Source organism: Grammomys surdaster, unplaced genomic scaffold, assembly GCF_004785775.1.
Source record: "Grammomys surdaster isolate TR1022 unplaced genomic scaffold, NIH_TR_1.0 129, whole genome shotgun sequence".
NCBI classification, from domain to species: Eukaryota; Metazoa; Chordata; class Mammalia; order Rodentia; family Muridae; genus Grammomys; species Grammomys surdaster.
In genome coordinates this window covers 15426789-15446203 of record NW_021604587.1, presented here as the reverse complement: position 1 = coordinate 15446203, position 19415 = coordinate 15426789, and the positions used below count along the sequence as shown (strand labels likewise).

The 19415-nt window shown below is 43.4% G+C and overlaps 1 protein-coding gene and 1 non-coding gene across 2 annotated transcripts in view; both read left to right on the top strand.

Annotated features, from left to right (window-relative positions):
* Nucleotides 1-19415, top strand: part of Shld1 (shieldin complex subunit 1) — a 57360-nt gene that overhangs the window by 19775 nt on the left and 18170 nt on the right. The window lies entirely within an intron of this gene.
* On the top strand, nucleotides 10810-10914 carry LOC114612313. Its single transcript, XR_003709983.1, has one exon. It is a non-coding gene; the product is annotated as a U6 spliceosomal RNA (small nuclear RNA).

Here is a 19415-nt window from a genome sequence, read left to right as displayed (position 1 = left end):
GGAGGAGGAGGAAGAGGAGGAGAGGAAGAAGGGAGGGGGAGAAAAAGAAGTTGTGCTTGGAAGGAAGGAGAGAGAGAAGAAAGACTTTATGCTTCTTAGAAGGTAGAAATAAGTTCAGACAAGAAACTGTAGAAGAACATAGCTAAAATCTTTCTGTTGTAGAATTACTTCTGCTAGATTTGGGGAAGAGGCCTTTACTTAGGTGTAGGCATGATAGCTATAGCATTTGTGATAAAGTCAGTCTGGTTTTGTTTGGTGTGTGTGTGTGTATTTGCTTGCTTGCTTGGAATCAAATCCAAGGTCTTACATATGCTTGGCAAGCACTGTGCCACTGAGCTATATTGGCAGCCCAAGCTTGTTTATTTTGTTTGCTTTTAAAATACATGGTTGTTTAATGTGTGGGGTGAGGTGTACGTGTAGAGGTCAGAGACAAGTTATAGGAGTCATTTCTCTCTTTCCAACATGTAGGCCCAGGGATCAAAAACAGGTTATCAGGGTTTATTTACCTACTGGGCTATCTCAACAGCCCTGTTTGTGTTTAGATGAGATCTCACTAGATAGTTCAAGCTGGCCTTAAATTCGCAGCAATCTCCCTGCTTCAGCCCCACCCCCAAGTACTAGGATTAGGGGTAGGAACCACTACTTCTGGCAGCTTTGTGTGTGCATTTGTTTTAGGTTTGGTTTATTTTGTTTTATTATATGTATATGTATGCGTATGTGTATATATGAATGTTTTTTCTGCATGTATGTATATACACTGTGTGCGTGCCTAGTACCCTCAGAGGACAGAGAAGGGCATTGGATTCCCTATAACTGGAGTTAGAGATGGTTATGAGCCACTCTCTGAGTCCTGGAAACCAAACCCAGGCCTCTGTAAGAGCAACCAGTACTCTTAACCACTGAGCTAGCTCTAGTCCCACAGCATTTTTTAATAATAAAGTTTTACTTCTTTCTTTTAAAAAATAGAAATAAAAGTAAATATTACAGCCAAATATAAAGTCAAAGCTACGGCCAGATATGGTGGCAATGCATATAGTCCCAACTCTAGTAGTCTCAGGGGACTGCACAAGTTCAAAGCCAGCTGGTCTACGTATACATAGCAAATTCTGTGTGAGATGTGTGAAATAATTAGGATTTACACAAAGCATCTCCTATGAAGCATCTCTGTAAACAACTTTGTAAGTCTTTTGAGCTGCTTCCCTGCACCTGTAAGTGTATTCATACAAACGAATATGTTCAGGTTCCTGTGTGTTTAGATGCACGAACAGCACATCGGATTTTAAAGCATATGGGAGTAGCCCTGGGCTGTGGCTCAGTGGGAGAGTCCTTGTCTAGCATTTGTGAGGTCCTGGGTCTGAGTACTGCCAGGAAAACCGGCTTCCCCTGACATCACTGAGTTCTCACTCCCCTCAGCAGGGCGTCCTGTCACACCAGTGCATGGAGAGTGCTCCTGTTGTCATGGCTGCATAGCGTTGCGGTGTGTGTTTGATCGTGATTTATCTGATGTGGTGAATGATACAAGATGGCTGTTTGGTTGCCCACCTTTTCACTGTCACTGACAGTCTCGGATCTTCTCATACATGTATCTCAGTCAGTGCATTCAGTGAATAAATGTTTTCATTGATAGAGTCAAACCTGAAAGCTCTATTGCTATATGTCAAGTATTGCCAGTTTAGCAGATTTTATCCAAAAATATGAAGCCCAATAACTAACAAAAGATCGTCTCAAAATGTGCTGTGAATATACATATAGATATACATATAGATATACATATACATGCATATATATATATATACATATATATATATATATGCACCTGAAAGACTGAAGCAGGAGGATTGCTGTGAGTTCTAGGTCTGCCTAGACTATAGAATGAGTTATCTCAGGAAGGGGGAGGGGTAGCACTGGGGAGATGGCTCACACAAGGTGAGAGAATCCACGTTCAGATCCCCAGTACCCAGATGAAAGCCACTGCAGTTGAACGTGGTTGTCATCCCAGTGCTGAGGTAGGGGTCACAGGTGGATCCCGGGAGCTCATTAGCCAGCTAGCTTAGCAGAATTGTTGAGCTCCACGTTAGGTTAGAGTCGTTGTCACAAAGTATAAGGTATGGGGCAGGAGAGAGGGCTTAGCATTTAAGAACACTTGCTGCTCTTGCAGGGAACTGGAGTCAGTTCCCAGGAGCGCATGTTGGTCAGTCAGAACCTGGAACTCCAGCTCTAAACAGGAGGCCCGTTCTGGCCCCATGGACACGTGGACACACGTCCCCGTGTCCCTAGACATAAACACATACAACTAAAAACAGTAAAGATAAAGTAGGCGGGGGGACAATGGAAGAAAACATCCAGAGCTGGTCTCTGGCTTTTACACGTATGCACATGTGTCCATGTACCCACATGCACATTCATGTACCCCCACATGAACACATACATATCCCATGTGTATGCGTATTTAGAATGCAGTTTTGTTAGAAGCTAATCTTAGTGAAAATTTTTTTTGAACATCAAATTAACAGGAACTTAAGGGTGCCTTTTTGTTTTGTTTTGCTTTTGAGTTGCTGTGGTGTAGGGACAGAACTGTGACACACTCGGTGGCACTTGCAGAGGCGGAGGTGCAAGAGTAACTTCTCCTAGGAGGAGGTGAGAAGTGTTGGGCGGTCTTCTCTTTCCAAAATTGTATTTATAAGTGATTGTATTTATAAATGATTTATAAGTGATGACAGCTTTTGAAAGTTACTGAATAATGTAGCTAAATAGAAAGGATCTGGTTGTACATGTTTGTACAAAAGTAAGAAACCCACACACTTCCATGAAATGAACCACAGTTTAGAGCAGTGGTTCTCAACCTGTGCTTCCCCAGCCCTTTGGGGTCACATATCAGATGCCCTGCATATCAGATATTACAATTCATAACAATAGCAAAATTACAGTTAGGAATAGCAACTAAACAGTGTTATGGTTAGGGGTCGCCAAAACGTGAGGAACTGTATTAAAGGTCATAGCATTAGAAAACCTGAGAACCACAATTTAGAGTCATTCCTGAGAGCATCCGTCTATATGGTGTCATTAAGGAAATCCCAAGAACTAAACTTACCCTGAGCTCACAGCTAAGCTCCCTATCTTCCTTTATATCACAGGTCTACACTCAGATAGCCAAGTAGCAGCACCAGGTAAGGTATAGCGGTCACAAGGTCATGGCGGCCTCCAATACCATGGTCCAACTTTCCCCTGAATGCACTGCCGTTCTACCACAGGGACAGGCCCAGTGCAGCTGCCCCTCAGCAGCTGCAGGGGGATGGTTTCCTCTGTGACCCTACATTTTACAACAACCTTGTGGGCTGTGAAGGTAACTCAATTAGCTCCCAGCAGGCACAGCGGGACCCAATATTTACGATTGTTAGAACCTCGAGTCTCCTACTGACATCTGGTGGATAGAGGTTCTTCAGTGTTTAGGGTGGCTTTCCCATCAGTTACTGTTGTTCACTGAGGCCTCACTGTCACTCTGGTTTTGTTTTTGTTTGTTTTGTTTGTTTGTTTTGTTTGTATTTGTTTGTTGCCTATTTTTGTCTAAACTGTGCTTTTGTCAAAAATGTATTATTCAGTAAGAGGCTGCCCTAGATGCAGACTACTAACTAAGGGAGCTGATGCTGTGGTGGAGGATCCGGACACCGGGCTAGATGGCAATCAGCCCATAGGTGTTCTAAGTAGCTGCAGGACTATGTAATTATTTTGCATGTGCATGTGAATGAGGGCATTTGCCTGCAAGTCTATGGTGACTGTAAGTCTTAAACTCTTGCATCATTGCCACTGCAGACGTGCTCTGGGGGCCAGGAGAGGTTGGCAATAGATGCGTACAGATGTTCTGTTCAACTTGTACTTTTGGAGCACCAGAGACATATCCTTTATCTATTGACTATCAAATTCTTGGCTAGCTCTGCAGATGTCCTGGCTTTTAAGACCATCTCATACTTTGAATCTGGACATCCAACTCCAAGCAGTTCCAACTTAAAGATTGCCCCAGCTGCCATTGCCACTTCAGCTGCCTTTGCCACTTCAGCAGTAGTCAGTCTGCATCAATTCATTTGCACAAATAACTTAGATAAACACTTACTGAGCTCTGAGCCACACACAAAGCAGGAAGAGAGCTGTGAAGGGCCTATTCTCCTCTAATTAAAGACACAGAGATCAGCGCTTAGAGAAATGCCGCAGGCCTTGGTCTCTGTGACAGTTTAGGGATAGAGGTCTTCATAATTTCCCTTACTCTCAAGTATGTTCCTCCTGTGATCTCAGCAGGTCACAGGACAAGGGAGTGGAGGTGTGGAGGCCTGACCTAACCACATAGAAATCATGTGCTCTGTGTCCTAGTTACTGTCTCTGTTACTGTGATAAACACCATGTCTGAAAACAGCCTGTAGAGGAAAGGAGTTGTTTCATCTCCTGTGTTTGTTGCAACTTCCAGGTCACACTGCACTCTGAGGGAATCAGGGCAGGAACTAAAGGCAAGAACAGAAGCAGAGGCCATGGAGGAGTGCTGCTTATTGGCTCCTCATGGCTTGCTCAGCCAGCTTTTTTTTTTTGGGGGGGGGGGGGGGGTGGGTTTTTTTTTGGGGGGGGGAGGGTTTGTTTGTTTGTTTGTTTGTTTGTTTTTCTAGACAGGGTTTCTCTGTGTAGCCCTGGCTGTCCTGAAACTTACTCTGTAGACCAGGCTGGCCTCGAACTCAGAAATCTGCCTGCCTCCACCTCCCAAGTGCTGGGATTAAAGGCGTGCGCCACCACTGCCCGGCTCAGCCACGTTTCTTATACCTTCCAGGACCACTTGCCAAGGGGTGGAGCTGCACATAATGATCGAGACCATCCCACATCAATCATTAAACAAGAAATATCACATAATCATAAATCAAGAAAATGTCTCACAGGCTTGCCTATAGGCCAATCTGATGGAGACACTTTCTCACTAAATTTACCTCTTCCCAGATGACCCTGGCATGTGTCCAGTTGATACAAACTAACTAGAACAATTTTTAAAAGGCCTCTTGTCACAAACTGGACAAAAGCCATTGTAAATTCCTCCTGCAAACAATCTTCTCTGACACAGAGGGTACTGATGCTGAGCTGTTATCTCTGACATTGGGGGTACTGATGCTGAGCTGTTATCTCTGACATTGAGGGTACTGATGCTGAGATGTTATCTCTGACATTGGGGATACTGATGCTGAGCTGGTATCTCTGACATTGAGGGTACTGATGCTGAGATGTTATCTCTGACATTGGGGATACTGATGCTGAGCTGGTATCTCTGGCATTGAGGGTACTGATGCTGAGCTGGTATTTCTGATATTGAGGGTACTGATGCTGAGCTGTTATCTCTGACATTGAGGGTACTGATGCTGAGCTGGTATTTCTGATATTGAGGGTACTGATGCTGAGATGTTATCTCTGACATTGAGGGTACTGATACTGAGCTGTTAATGCTGAGCTGTTATCTCTGACATTGGGGGTACTGATGCTGAGCTGGTATTTCTGACATTGAGGGTACTGATGCTGAGCTGGTATTTCTGACATTGAGGGTACTGATGCTGAGCTGATATCTCACTAGCAATAGAATAACCAATAAATGGATTATGTTTGGGAGCTTGCATTAACTTCTCTTGCCTCTCTATGTCTGTGACCCATGGTAGATAATTCTCACCCATACTTTTCTCATCTGTGGAATGATACTGATACTTCCATAGTTGCTATGAGAATTAAGTGAGACAACACACATCTAACCTCTTTTCTTTTTTTTAAATTTAAAGATCTATATAGATTGCTGTAATATTTTTATTTTCTAAGGGAAGAGCTTTAAAACATCACTCTCCTCACAACCCTATCACTATTTCTGGAAGAACTGATATTTGCATATCTAAAATGAAAAATCCCAAAATAAAAGTCAGCCTTCTGTAGTCCTGGTTTTTCTCGATCGGTGCTGGCTGGCGAGCACCTGTCTACAGGCCAGCGCCTGGAGGGATTCTGGGCGAGCTAGCATATTGAGCTGCTTCTTGTGTTGGATGCTTATTAGCCAAGACAGAGGATGTAAAAAATATTGATAACTGTTGCTCAGAGTCTATGCATACAGTTGAGTCTAGAAGTCTTTGAACTGTCAGTGTTGAGTGGACTCTGGAAGACAACCAAGGCTGTCCCTCCCTTCCACCCCTGAGGGTTTTCTACAAAGTGTTATGGGTCATGTTTGTTAGATCTGAGATACTCAGTAACCTGGTCTCCCTGCTTTATAAAACTGGCTACCGGGGTAGTGAGCTTTGGCTTTGCTGTGTGAATTACTATCACTGGATATTATTTCTTGCTAACATACTGAGTTCTTTTCATATTATATTGGGACATATACCTGACCCCTGATGACTGGGTTTCTTACAGTGTAGTAGGTGTTATTCATCTAGTTGTTAAAAAATGCGATTGAAGCCGGGCGGTGGTGGCGCACGCCTTTAATCCCAGCACTTGGGAGGCAGAGGCAGGCGGATTTCTGAGTTCGAGGCCAGCCTGGTCTACAGACTGAGTTCCAGGACAGCCCAGGCTACATAGAGAAACCCTGTCTCAAAAGAACAAAACAAAACAAAACAAAAACAAAAACAAACAAAAAAAGAAAAGCAAAGAAATGCGATTGAGCACCAGTGAGTCTTCAGGCCCTGTACACAGCACAGGGGAGAAGTGGATAAAATGAGGACTCAAACCATCCCAGCTTTTCAGATTCTACATGGAAAAGGGAGATAGACAATTAAACGAAGATGTGTATCAGATATGTTATGAGGAAAACAAAAGCAGTATTAGAGATGGGAGACCAGTTCATAAACAGTATTAGAGATGAGGGGACCAGTTCATAAAAAGTATTAGAGAGGAGGGGACCAGTTCATAAACAGTATTAGAGATGGGGGGACCAGTTCATAAACAGTATTAGAGAGGAGGGGACCAGTTCATAAACAGTATTAGAGATGGGGACCAGTTCATAAACAGTATTAGAGAGGAGGGGACCAGTTCATAAACAGTATTAGAGATGAGGGGACCAGTTCATAAACAGTATTAGAGATGAGGGACCAGTTCATAAACAGTATTAGAGATGAGGGACCAGTTCATAAACAGTATTAGAGATGAGGGACCAGTTCATAAACAGTATTAGAGAGGAGGGGACCAGTTCATAAACAGTATTAGAGATGGGGGACCAGTTCATAAACGGTATTAGAGATGGGGGGACCAGTTCATAAACAGTATTAGAGATGGGGGGACCAGTTCATAAACAGTATTAGAGATGGGCTGGGGCAGCATCTGAGATGGGGAAGACATTCAATTCACATAAGATGACCAGGAAAGGCCTCTAATAATATGATACGCTTGTAGAATCTGGACAAATCTGTCTGGAATTAGGAAAGGACCAGGGAGATGGCTCAGACAGGTGCTTGTCACTAAGCCTGACAATTGGAGTTCAGTCCCCAAAACTGGCATAGGAGAAGAAAATCCACTTCACAACATTGTCCTCTGACCTCAAAATAAATAAATGTTAAGAAAACACAAAAGTAAATTAGTGTATTTTCTTTTGCTTATCAAGTGAGTTCTGTGACTAAAATGCCAGTTTTCTGTGTAAAAGGAGAAAGTAAGTGCAAGCGGACACTGCTCTCCTGGAACTGGAGTTGGAGTTGTGCTGTGGGTGCTGGAAACTGAACCCGGGTCCACTGCGGGAGCAGCAAGTGCTCATAACTGCTCAGCCACCCTCCAGCCCTGGGACTGTGTATCTGTTTTTAAGACAAGGTGTCATGTAGCCAAGCCTGACCTTGAACTTGGTCTATAGCCTAAGGACAATGTATTGTCTCATGTAATCTTCCCCCTCTTCCAAAAGAGGACCCCCGTGTCAGTATTTTACAGACCAGGAAACAGAGGGTTCAGAAGCAAATTTCTGTGCAGACACCCAGACAGAGCTCGACAGAGCATCCTCTGAACTAGGCTGCAGAGCACAGCTGTGCGCCTGGGTACTGCGGCCTGTGTGCCAGTTCCTGTGCTCATTGCTCTTGACTCGATCAGCCGTGCTTTCCTTACTTAAGCTGCATTCCTCCTGACAGAAACTCCAGTATTTTCTTCCAATTTTAAAGTTTTTAAAGCAAACATATTCTGATTATAAAAAAAAATTGATGATATTGAAGATGAGTCTTTCCAAACCCAGTTTTGCTTAACCACAGTGTCCATCTTGGTCATCACTTTGAACTCATGGAGTATGGTAAGCATCCAGTGACCCCTTCTTGACTTCAGATGCCTCAGGAACTACAAGTGCTGTTTAAACCTTTGTGCTTATGCCCGAAAAATGACAGAAAGTAGCAAATATGAGATGAGGACTTGTGAGTTTGTGTAGCTGAAAGCTAGTAATGCTCTCTTTGTTTGCACAGGTGCTGTGACTTTTAAAAGTCAGAATTTAGGCTGGGTTTGGTGACATATGCTTTTAATCCCAGTACTCAGGAAGCAGAGGCAGGTGGGACTCTGTATAAATTCAAGGCCAGCCGGGTCTACATAGAGAAACTATCTTAAATTTTTTTTAAAAAAAACTCAAATTTGATAAAAACACCAGAAAGCCACAAACCAAAGGTGTTGGGGTGAATCCATGTGAGCACATGTAAGTATAGATCATGTTAAGTTTTATAGACCTGTCAGCTTTTGCTATGCATAGGCACTCAACAGGTGTTCTTTGACTGTCTGGCTGGACAAACTCAGTGTCTTCATTTAGTGGATGTTAGTGAGGACTTATGCCAGGCACCATGCTGTCTCCTGGGGATGAAGTGTAAGGTAAAGGCAGCCTTTCCCATTTGGGAGATGAATAAGCAGGATAACAGATTATAAAATATTCATGATAGAAGCTGTTTTTACTTGAAAAGAACTTTAAAAGCAAAATGAAAAACATGAGCAAGTTATTGAATAAAGTGTGAAGAGTTGTATGTGATAGTAACCTGCTGGCTGTACCTAGCACAGGCTTTACTTCTGTCACTGTTGGTCTGCTGGCTTAGCCTGTAGGCTCTACCTTCTCATAGCAGAAGCCATTACTCCAGTCAGCGTCAGCCTAGTCTTTCTTTCATCTCCAGGGGTAATTTGGACAAAGAGCTTAGTGAGGGAAAAGCCAGCCTGGTGTACTGCTGAGGTATTGGATGATGTCATAGCTATTTATAGTCTTGAAAATTTTCTCACCATCTGAGTTTCATCTGCTGAGAAAATTGATTATGGATCTACCCATTGTATACATACTAATTATGAGGTTTTAAAAACTGTATGGAAATCTATGACTAACATTGTTATTTAGCCTGTAAGATATGGTTTGGTGAAGATTTCTGTAGTGTACTTAGTGTGGAGGGCTAGGGAGTTTGGCTGCCCTCAGGAGTAATAAGAAATTATCCTAAATCAAATGAACCAAAGTGACATGTGTTTCCCAGTTTTGGAGGCCAGAAACCAGGCGGGCTTAGCTTAGCCAGATGCTTCTGCCTCGGTGGTGAAGTTGAAGCCTAGGCCGAGGTGGAGAGCCTGCTTCTGCGAAGCTCAAACCTCTGGTTCTTCTCCAGAAACCCCTTTCTAGGGCATCAGAGTATCCTCAAAATATGATAGAGAAAGAAAGAGGGAGAGAGAGAGGGAGGGGGAGAGAAAGAGGGAGGGGGAGAGGGAGAGAGGGACACAGAGAGAATATGAGTATGTGGACCTGGGCATCACTTCTGCCATATTGTGTAAGCCATAGAGAGCAACACTGCCAGTGCACCATAGAAGAGAATTCCCAGGGCACGAACAGCAGCAATGGACATGGGATCGTTGGGCTGCTATGGGGAAGTTCCCATCCTCAGAGTCCTGCAGCCTGGCAAACCAGAGGCATGCAAGTAGAGGTGCCTGACCCCACTGCTACCAATCTCTGAAGATGTGGCCTCTAAATCCCTCAAGGCTGCTAGGTTGCTATATAACCTGACCAGACCTCAGGCTGTGGGCTGGGCTGCCCACTGGGCTGTGGTGCCCCCTCCTGTTCAAATCTGAGGCTAGCTGTTGTCAGTTTAGGAAGTGAAGTCCTGTTATCCACTTCCTAGGGTTCTGCTTCCTCCTCAATTAACTGAGAAGAAAGAAGCAGCTTTCTCCTCCCCTGCCACCTGGCCCATCTGCCCCCAGCCCTCACAGTGAGTGGTCTCTGCTCTTGTCACACAGTCCTCTTCCAAGCCTCCTTGCCACCAACATCACACCTCAGTTCCCTCCTCAGCCCCTATTGGTTGACTCAAGGTTCGTGATTGTTTTTGTTTTGTTTTGCTTTTGAATCTCAAATATCCCTGGCTGGCCTTTGAGTCCTCCTTTTTTATGCTTACTTTTGTGTATATGAATGCTCTCCTATGTATCCCTCTATGCCCACAGAGGCCAGAAGGGGCATTGGATCCCCCATGACTGAAGTTATAGACAGTTGTAAGCCACCCAGTGTGGGTTTTGTGGACGCAGGCCCTCTGAAAGAGTAGTCTGTGCTCCTAACACAGCTTTCCAGCCCAAAGTTTTTACATTTATGTGTTTTATGTGTTACCATATTTTGACTTCTTACCAAAAACCTGCAACCTAATTTTTTGAAATTATCATACATAATGGTGTGTGTCTGTGTGTGTGTGTGTGTGTGTGTGTGTGTGTGTGTGTGTGATGTGTTGTTTTTCAGTAAGTGACGGCTTAGGAAAGTCCTTCTCGCCTCCTACCGCGTGGGTTTCCAGTATTGATCCCAGGTCATCAGGCTGACTGCAGGTTCCTCACCCTGCTTAGCTAGCTCACTAGCTAAGTTAGGTTTTGCTTTGCAGCACATTTACTAAAATTGGATTGATCCAGAGAAGATTAGGATGGCACCTGTGCAAAGATGACGTGTAAAGTAATAAAACAGTCCGTGTTTTGAATAATGTGAAAGTTTTGCTTCACTTTAATGCTGTATTAATTTTTTTACTTTTTGAATTTTTTTGTTTCAAAAATATCTCCTCTGGTAAGATAATAAGCATTCTGTAGCACAGGGGCCCTTTGTCAAGCTCAGTGTTGCCACTGCCTGTCACCACCCACTGGTAGTTAAAGTGACTTCCACCCTTCTGTGTGTTTCCATGTCAGGAGCATGTTTACTGTGGTGCCACTAAACAGTGGAGTTATTTGGGAGGCATTTAAAGAAATTTTCTCTGAAATACATACATACCTAAGTGTTATTTTACCTTACCCCACATCAGTCTGCACGGGGAGATTTCTAGTCATATGCAAGTAGGAACACTTCTCCTCGGTTGACTGGAGACTTGCTTATTTGGGCCAGAAGATGCTGAAGTACCAAATGGTGCCTCTTTCCTGAATTTTGAGATTGGAAATGTAAATGATATGCTGTTTATGCCAGGTCTCAGAAATAGAATTTGGGTCATCCAGTTTCCATTCTGAGCTGGAGAACCATGAGGCTCTGGAGCAGTCTACCTAATATGGTACCACCAGTTATATAAGACCATGTAACTCTAAAATCCATGGCCCTAAGTCATGGTGGCTGTATTTCAGGTTCTCTAAGAGTGACCACCATATTAGGTGACTCATGAAGTTCATTCCCATCACAGGAAGGCCTGTTTTAAATAAAGGAATCAGAAATGAACTTTTCTAACAGCCTAACAGGTTTTATAAGACTATTGTTAGTCTATTCTCCTTGTTCAATTAATATAAAATGTAAAAATAAAAGCACTTCCTTTTAAGAACATTTTTAAGTTCATGACACAATTGGAAGCACAGAGATTTCCCGTATACATCCTCTCTCACACGTGCATGGTTCTCCCCAGCACAGCGGCACGCTTATTGCTGTCAGCAAAGTGCAGAGGTCACAGGTGTGCTTACTGGGTACAACCTCTGGACTTGGACACATGTAAAGTTATTTCTATTGACCACTGTATCAATTATGTTGATTAGCTTTCTCATTACTGTGACCAAATATTCATTAAAAAAAAAAACTTAAAAGAGGAAGGGTTTACTGTGGCTCATGATTTGCAAGGTTTCTGTCTTAGTTGCTTGGACCCATGGGCTTGGCTAGATTCTCAGAAAGCAGGACACTATGGCAAAGGCTGTTCCTCTGGAGAATGGGGGCAGGGCAGAGAGACGAGAGCCAAGGGGCAAGGACAACCTTCCAAGGCCAGTGACTCCCCCTAGGACCTGTTTCTCCCAACTAAGTGTCACCCTAAGTACCCACAACCATCCAGGACAACCCTTGCTACCAGTGGAGAGCAGACATTTAGATCAGGGGGCCTGTAGGAGGTATTTCAAGTCATAGCACAGCCAGGTGACACAGAATAGCTTTATCACCTTGACAATTTTTCCTCTGCCTACTCACTCTTCCTGTCCTCTCCTTCAACCTCAGCCTCTAACAACCATTTCTCTTTACTGTTCCCACAGTTTGTCATTTTCTAGAATGTACATTCAGAGAAATAGTAGATTAAAAAAAATTGAATGTGTATATTCATGTATGTGGATGAGTATGTAGCTAACCATGTTCACATTAGACAGCCTTGGACAAGCTTCTTAGAAATATTGCCCAGGTCCTTTGAGACAGGGTCTCTCACTGCCCTGGAGCTCACTATTTAGGCTAGATTGGCTGGTCAGTGAGTTCCAGCAATCCTCCTGTCTCCATCTTCCTAGCACTGGCATTACATGTGTGTACTCCTGCCCAGCATCTTAGAATGAGTTCAGGGAATTCTAATCAGGTCCTCATGACTGCAAGGCAAGCCAGTGCTGACTGAACTGTCTCCCCAGCTCTGTTAGTAGATTCTGAGATGTCAATTGCAAGCTTTTTTAGATGACATGTTTTATTTTTTCTTGATAAACATGTGTTTTGAATGAGAATGGCCCCCATAGGCTCGTGTGTTTGTATGCTTGGTCCTCAGTGGAACTGTTGGAAAGGATTAGGAGATGTGGCCTTGCTGGAGGAGGAGGGGTAGATTTTGAGGTTTCAAAAGCCCATGCCTGGCAGGTCTACTCTCACAGTTATTCTGTCTGCAACTTGTGGACTAACAAAATGAAACTGTGTGTTCCCCAGCTCCCAGTGAAATACTTCCTTCTCGAAGCTGCCTTGGTCGTGGTGCTTTTTCACAGCAATGGAACAGTGACTAAGACAATATGGAACAGCAGGCTGAAAAGCAAACTTCCTGGATGCCCACCTTGCCCTCAGAAGATGGAACTTTCTTTTGTTTTGTTTTGTTTGTTTGTTTGTTTATTCTTTTTTTTTTGGCAGGATTTCACTATGTAGCTTGGCTCTCCTGGAACTCAATTATGTAGATCAGGCTGGCTCAGAACTCACAAAGATCAGCCTATCTCTGCTGCTCCAATGCCAAGGTTGCATTTTAAAGGGGGACTTTCAGGAACAATTTAGCAACAAAATGTCTAGTTTTCTGAGAGCTGCCACATGGTGCTGGATCTGAATGCCAACCCTCAGAATTGAGGAACAACCATTCATAACTGCTAAGACTCTGCTGACCCAAAATGCCCAGTTTTTAACCACAGACATTAAGGTTTGCTTTTTCTGGCTTATTTGGGATCCTAAATTTCACTGGCATTTTTGGACCCTTGCATAGACATTGTTTTGTTTTGTTTTGTTTTGTTTTTTCAGATCTGCAATGATTTGATTCTTGTGGATTGTGTAGATGGCGCTGTAATCACCAGAAACCTTAGCCTTTCTTGCAAATCACAAGATGGTTTGCCTAAATCATTGCCTTAAGAAATACCACATTGATTCCCTCCTTGTCTTGCACATAAAGAAAACAAATTCAAATTCCTTTGAAACAAACGAAAAGTGTGCTCCTGTTTTTCTTGGCTCCTGTTAAAGTGCACTGTGGATCATCACTGACTGACAAGTGTAGCCTGCCAGCTGCCCTCTTACACAGAAGCTGAGTGGTCTTGTAGTCATGGTAACCTGCCTTTGCTAGTGAGTGAACAATGCAGAAATGGACCATTCGCTCCAATCCTGTCTGCTGTGCCTGGGACACAGCACAAGGGCATTCCAGGAGAGAGCAGCATTAGGTCAGGCCATCAGTTCAGCCAGCATTGTTATCTTACCCCCCTCTCTGAAGCAAAGGCCCCTGACGATGCTTCTAAGAGCTCATCACTAGATTCCTCATTACAGTCTTGGCTGAGCTGGCACATTTGGCAGCCCATGGTGCAAATGAGAAAGATAGAGGTCTGAGCAGGGAGCATTTTCCTTTCCTGTCTTTCTCCTTAGGGGGAAGAAGTGCTTGCTGGGAAAGTTATTTCTGATATTAATAGGCATACTGACTGGGCTCAAAGACTGCCTGGGTTAAGATGGCACGATGCCAATTAAAACAAGTAGTGGGCTGTGCCATGGGGCTGTTACATCACAAGCAGTCCTCATTTAACAGAGTGCTGTTTTCATGATCTTATCTGCTGCTGGAGACCTTAAACAAATTGCTAATTAGCCTCTCTCAGAAATTTGCATAGAGAGCACTGGCTGTTATGAACCAATTGAATGGGAGCTTTCTGCACCCTTAGGACTTGAAGGGGCACCCAGAGGGAGCCCAGGACTAAAGGAAGGAAGGCTACTCATGGCTTGGGCACACCTAGGAGGGTAAGGAAGGAGGCCAGAGGCCCGCTGACAGAAAGGAGGATTTTTCTGTGCTGTTTGTGGCTGTGAACTGGCTACAGGTTACTTTTTCTTGCTGTCTAGGTTATTCCTTTTGATTCTCTTGTTGGTCTGTGGTCCAGACCTTTAATATTTGTGGCTAGTGACAAAATTCAACTCTTCATTGTGAGCTACTACAGGAAGAATGGCCTAGTTTTATCTACAGCCTCAGCTCTCCTTTTCTATCTTGCATAGCTATTTTTAGTGTTTCTTAATGTTGTGAGGTTCCTTAGGAACATAACCATGGTTTTATACCAGAGCTAATCATCCTTTGCTTATCTGTCTGTTTGGATAGAGGATTTCATGCAGCCGAGGCTGGCCTTGAACTCTCTGTGTAGCCAAGGAGGACTTTGAATCCTCTATCCTCCTGTCTCCAGCAGTTTACTTGGATATGGTCATTAGTTGAGCATGACTACTACTCAGCTGCCTGTGTCCAGTTATTTCTTGTCTCTGAGGTGGGGTTTGTATAGAATAGCAAGGTTCTTCCAGGTGACTTCACTTTAACAGTCTGCACAGGTAGCAAGCAGCCAGATTGTTTTGGGGAACCTTATGTCTCTTCTACAACTCTGCTGTTCTATGGGCTGCTCACCCACCACACCATGACCTCTGTATGTCTTCACCTTTCATGCCCATTTCTTTTCCCAGAATTCCTTACCTTTCTAGTCTGGAGAAATGCTGGAAATAACCAACCCAACTAGTCTGCAGTTCACCCCTGCCTCCAATCTGGCACCATGATATCCGAATGACCTTTTAATGACCTCACTAGGTGTGGTTCGTGTGTTGACCTGGCTGGTCCTTCTGGGAACTGCTACCTTAGATCATTCACTTATGGACAGACAACCATATCTCTCTTCATTCTCTTATGATGCCCTAAAGTTGCCTGTGCAGTGGTCTTTCCAAACTTAAAGGAGGTTCATACATAGCGGGCACTCTTTACTAGCTGAGGGTGATCACTATGAACAGTAGAGTCCCGACATTTTTTTTTTTTATGACATACTAACTGTATCACATGTCCTGTGTAAACTGGCTATTCTTTTTTTTTTTTTTCTGGTTTTTCAAGACAGGGTTTCTTTGTGTAGTCCTGGCTGTCCTAGAACTCACTCTGTAGACCAGGCTGGCCTTGAACTCAGAAATCCGCCTGCCTCTGCCTCCCAAGTGCTGGAATTAAAGGCGTGCGCCACCACTGGCTATTTTTTATTTCCCTCCCTAACACCCACATTTAATTCCTACATGTCCTCTCTCGATCTTTCCAGAGGGCGTGGAGCATGTTGCTCATCGTGGGGTCCCCAGGTCTTAGAACAGCATATGGAACATAACGAGTCATTCACAAGTATTTTCATTGATATTTCTTCTTTTTTAAAAAAGTATTTTCTTTATTGTGTGTGTATATGTCTCTCTCTCTCTCTCTCTCTCTCTCTCTCTCTCTCTCTCTCTCTTTCTCTCTTTCTCTCTCTCTCTGTGTATGTGTGTGTGTCTGTGTGTCTGTGTTCTTTGACACACATGTGGAGGTCAAAGGACAACCTTTGGAGTTGGTCCTCTCTTTTCACCTTTCTGTGGGTTCCAGGGATTGAACTCACAGGCTTTCCCAAGAAGCACACTAGGCCATCTCACCAGTAATCATTTCTCTATTGTAATTAGTTTCTTTTTTGAGACAGAGTTTCTCTGGGTAGCTCTGGCTGTCCTGATATTCACTCTGTAGATGGGGCTGGCCTTGAACTCAGAGATTCATCTGTCTCTGCCTCCCAAGTGCTGGGATTAAAGGCGTGCGCCACCATGCATAGCTTTATTTGTAGTTTCTTACTTTGTGATGCTAAGTAAAATATATTCTGTTATAATTTGGACCACATCAAGCCTATGTAGTAATTTTTAATATATGCAAATTGGCTTTAAGTCTTATTGATAATTGATATCATTTTATATAAATAATATAACTGTTGTGACAGATTTTATTATTAATAACTGGCAATTCTTTTTAAAGGTTAAAAATGATGTTTAATAACCTGAAAAAAAATTACCTTTGAAAACAGGAAACAGCAACATAGCCTTGAAACCTCAATTTATTTAAGCTCTGCATGGCCCAATAATCTTTTCATCTGTCATTTCCTCCCCAGGTCTAATATTCTGAAAAAAAAAAAAAAAAGCTTCTGGGAAGGAAATTGAACATGCACTTTAAGATAACAGAGCCCTATGAGGCTCATAAACTGAGCATATTAGGAAAAGATACTGATCAAATAGAAAAGCAGCAGGCAATTAGCTTGAAGGGACTGAGGAGGATTATATAAAGTGAAAATCTGGAAAAATAAAGTGAGCAGATGGTCCTAATGAACCGGGAAGACTAACTCTGCTGCATCTGTGAAAACTAATTGCCTCTTGTCTGCCTGGTCACCTAAGCTGGAACCGTGGCGTTTGGAGCAGATGCTATTAACAGCACCATCCTGTCCAAGTTCTCTCATTAGCTTACCAGTTAGTGCTTGGGTTTACATGGATCATTTGATTGATTTTTATTTAATTGTGTTTTGTTTTAATTGTGTTTAATTGTGCTGTGTTTTACTCAGCAGCTTGTCCTCTGTGATATAATTTGCTTTTAATTGCAGTATTATCTCTTCTGCCCTTCTTGATAGATAGCCTCTTCTTCAGGAGGGAAAAAAAAAAAAACAAGCTTAAGGAATATCCGTGAAGGTAACTTTTGTTGTTTTGAGGCAGCATCTTGCTTTAGCCCAGGTTGACCTGCAATGTAGTAGTCCAAACTGGCCCGGGACTCTTGTGATCTCTGTACCTCAGCTTCCCATGTGCTGAGATTACAGGCGGGAACCACCATGCCTGGCTTGAAGATATCTGTTTATTTATTTAGATTCATTTATTTATTTTTGTATGTGAGTAGACTGTTACTCTCTTCAGACACACCAGAAGAGGGCATCGGATCCTATTACAGATGGTTGTGAACCACCATGTGGTTGCTGGGAATTGAACTCAGGACCTCTAGAAGAGCAGTCAGTGCTCTTAACCACTGAGCCATCTCTCCAGCACCGAAGATATTTATTTACTAATGTATTGTTTAGTATGTGTGGCCCTGTGGCATGTGTGGAACTAAGGTGGGTATGGGGGTATGGAGCATGTGGGTAGATACTCATGACACATGACATGCTTGTGGAGGTCAGAGGGCAATTTTGTGGTGGTCACGTCTCTCCTACTTTTCACATGGGGTCCAGAGAATAAAGCTAGGTCTCTCAGCCCTTCGTGGTAACACTTTTAAGGTAAATGCTCTGGGTGCTTTCAATCCTAAGTGATGAAAGGTCATATTTGCTCAAGTCTTGGCATAAGATGCCATCGTTAGGATTCAGGCAGGAGAGCAGCCAGGCCTTAGTTCACAGAGAAGCTGCCCTCCTGTGTGCAGTATCTCCTCCAAAGCTGAGTATGTGTGTTCCCTGGAGCATAGCACTTCTACTACCAGGTATATCCCTGAAAGGAACATGCCCGTATCCACTGATGGTTGGCATCACCAATGCCAATGATAACCAGAAACTAGATGGCCGGAAACTACCCCAAAGCTGTCATGACCGGAATGGACGATCAGTAGTGGTTCTTCACAGTATAGGTTCATCACTGAAAATGTACAGGTTGTCACAGTACACATGAATGACTGTCACAAGCTAATGATAGGTGAAAGAACCCAGACCCCAAAGAGCACATTCTGTGTGACTTCCTCTTTCTAAGTCAGAAAGACAGCAGTCTGAGTTAAGAGCACCTGCTACTCTTGCAGAAGACCCATGTTTTTCCCAAGCACCCCCATCAAGAGGGTCACAGCCACCTGTAACTCCAGCTCCAGGGACTGTGATGACCTCTTCTGGCTTCTGTGGGCACCTCCCTCTACCTGCCCCCTCCCTCATGTGGCATACAAACACACACAAGGAAATGAAAAAAAAAAAAAAAACACTTTTGAAAAGCCACATCGATGTAGGTGATGGGTCTCAGAATGTCTTGTAACAGCTAACAAGATCGTAAGTGGAGGGTGCAGGAAGAAGGCCTGGGGTTCTGGAGTTCCTGACCTCTGCCGAGCTAATTGTTCGAGATACGTTCAGTTCATGGGAACCAATAAAGAGTGTGATGACTTTGTATATATGTATTTCATAGTTTAAAGGAAATTTTTAAAAATCACTGTGAAAATGTGACATTGTGGCCATTTAAAGAAGAGCCATGCTTGACTCCAGGTCCTTTATGCTGCTTCACAAGGTAAAGCCAGTCCCAGAGGCTCAGTGGCCATTTAAAGGTTACTCAACGGGGTTACAGTATCTCCAGATGGAACTTTTTGCCTAAAGTCAAAGGCTATGTGACTCTTGGAGAGCCCCAAGAATGTATCCAACTCTGCATCTCATTTTCCACCCAAGGTCGGGCATTACGGACATCTGAACTTCTGACAAGTGATTGACTGTTGACTTTGAAGAACTACGCAATGATTCTATTGCTGCTTTTGCTCAGTCTCCATTTGAATAATCCCTTTGAAAAATCTCTGTATGAGTCAATTAATCTGTCTCTCTCTTTCAAAGTTTTCTGGTTTGTGTGCTCATTGTAAAAGATCAGGAAATATACAAAAGCTCAAAGAGAAAAAACCACCCATAGTCTTTCTACACAGTGGAGAATTCTTGCTCTGTTGTGTTGGGTTTTCTTCTTTTTCAATTCCTATTATACCATTGCTATAGTTCCTCTGTATACTGTGTGTGTGTGTGTGTGTGTGTGTGTGTGTGTGTGTGTGTGTGTGTGT